The sequence below is a fragment of the Colobus angolensis genome, unplaced genomic scaffold (assembly GCF_000951035.1).
Source record: "Colobus angolensis palliatus isolate OR3802 unplaced genomic scaffold, Cang.pa_1.0 Scaffold245, whole genome shotgun sequence".
Taxonomy (NCBI): Eukaryota; Metazoa; Chordata; class Mammalia; order Primates; family Cercopithecidae; genus Colobus; species Colobus angolensis.
The window spans coordinates 1,869,968-1,872,180 of NW_012115655.1; positions in this window are offsets into that span (position 1 = coordinate 1,869,968).

Here is a 2,213-nt window from a genome sequence, read left to right on the forward strand (position 1 = left end):
AGTATGGTCTCGATCTCCTGACCTCATGATCCGCCCGTCTCGGCCTCCCAAAGTGCTGGGATTACAGGCTTGAGCCACCGCGCCCAGCCTTTTTTTTTCTAACAACTCCATTGAGATACAAATTTTTGCTATGAACATTTGTGTACGAACTTTGTGTGGACATACGCTTTTATTTCTCTTGGATATTTACATAGGCATGGAACTGCTGAGTCACATGGTAACTACATGTTTAACATTTTGAGAAACTGCCAAGCTGTTGGCCAAAGTGGCTGTACCCTTTTATATTCCTATCAGCAATAAATGAGATTCTTGACATCTAGCGGCTTTGTTTTTATGTAAAACAAATGCAGAGAAACCAACTGGTTCTAGCTACAGAAAGAGTGCTTCTGGGACAAATAACCATTTTTTTTTTTAAATAAATAAAAACATGCCCTGCCCCCAGAGTTTGTAGTCTGTGGTTACTGCACAATCCATATGGAGGATGTCTTAGTCCATTTGGGCTTCTACAACCAAAAACCCTAGATGGAGTGGCTTATAAACAACAGAAATTTCTCACAGTTTTGGAGGCTGGGAAGTCCAATATCAAGGCACCAGCAGATTCAGTGTCGGGTAAGGGCCCGTCTCCTAATTCACAGACAGCCATTTTCTGGCTGTGTCCCCACCTGGCAGAAGGGGTAAGGGGGTACTCTGGGACCTTTTAAATAAGGGCATTAGGCCAGGCATGGTGGCTTATGCCTGGAATCCCAGCACTTTGGGAGGCTGAGGTAGGAGGATCACTTGAAGCCAGGAGTTTGAGACCAGCCTGGGTAACATAGTGAGACCTCGCCTCTGCCAATTTTTTAAAAATTAGTTGGGCGTAGTGGTGCATACCTGTGGTCCCAGCTACTCGGGAGGCTGAGGGGGAGGATTGCTTGAGTCCAGGAGGGCGAGGTTGCAGTGAGCCATGATTGCACCACTGCATGCCAGCCTGGGCAACAAAGCAAGACCCTACAGGAAAAACAAATTAAGGCAGGCTGAGCGCGGTGGCTTATCCCTGTAACCCTAGTACTTTGGGAGGCCGAGGTAGGTGGATCACCTGAGGTTGGGAGTTTGAGACCAGCCTGATCAACATGGAGAAACCCCATCTCTACTAAAAACACACAATTAGCTGGGCATGGTGGTGCATGCCTGTAATCCCAGCTACTTGGGAGGCTGAGGCAGGAGAATTGCTTCAACCCGGGAGGCGGAGGTTGCAGTGAGCCGAGGTCGCACCATTGCACTCCAGCCTGGGCAACAAGAGTGAAACTCGGTCTCAAAAAAAAAAAAAAATTAAGGCTGGGCAAGGTGGCTCATGCCTATAACTCCAGCACTTTGGGAGGCCAAAGTGGGCGGATCACCTGAGGTCAGGAGTTTGAGACCGGCCTGGCCAACATGGTCTGTCTCTACTAAAAATACAAAAAATATCAGCCACGTGGGGTGCCGTGTGTCTGAAATCCCAGCTATTTGGGAGGCTGAGGCAGGAGAATCACTTGAACTTGGGAGGTGGAGGTTGCAGTGAGCTGAGATCACGCCAGCCTGGGTGACAGAGTGAGACTCCATCTCAAAAAAAATAATAAAAGGGTGGCCAGGCAGAGTGCCTCACGCCTGTAATCCCAGCACTTTGGGATACCGAGGCGGGTGGATCACCTGAGGTCAGGAGTTGGAGACCGGCTCAGCCAACATGGTGAAGCCCCGTCTACTAAAGGTACAAAAAATTAGCAGGATATCACTTGAGCCCGGGAGGCGGAGATTGCAGTCAGCTGAGATCATGCCATTGCACTCCAGCCTAGGCAACAGAGCAAGACTGTCTCAAAGAAACAGAAGAAAACAAAACAAAAAAGTAAAAAGGGCACTCCACCCTGAAGACCTAATCACCACACAGAGGCCCCAGCTGCAAATACTGTCACACTGGGGATTAGGTTTCAACACAGAAATTTTGGAGGGCACAAACGTTCAGTATATAGCATAGGAGAAGCACATTGCATGCCTCTTTTGGGTTATGATAGGGTCTATCTACAAGGGTGGGATATGGTTTTGTCAAAATCTTAATAGGGCAACCGGACATTTGATTTCTCATTTGGGCCTAGTTGGGCATAATCATTTATTTTTAACAGCCTGATGGTAATTCCTAGGCACTAACTTTTAACAGTTTTTTGTTTGTTTTTGTTTTTGAGATGGACTCTTGCTGTGTTGCC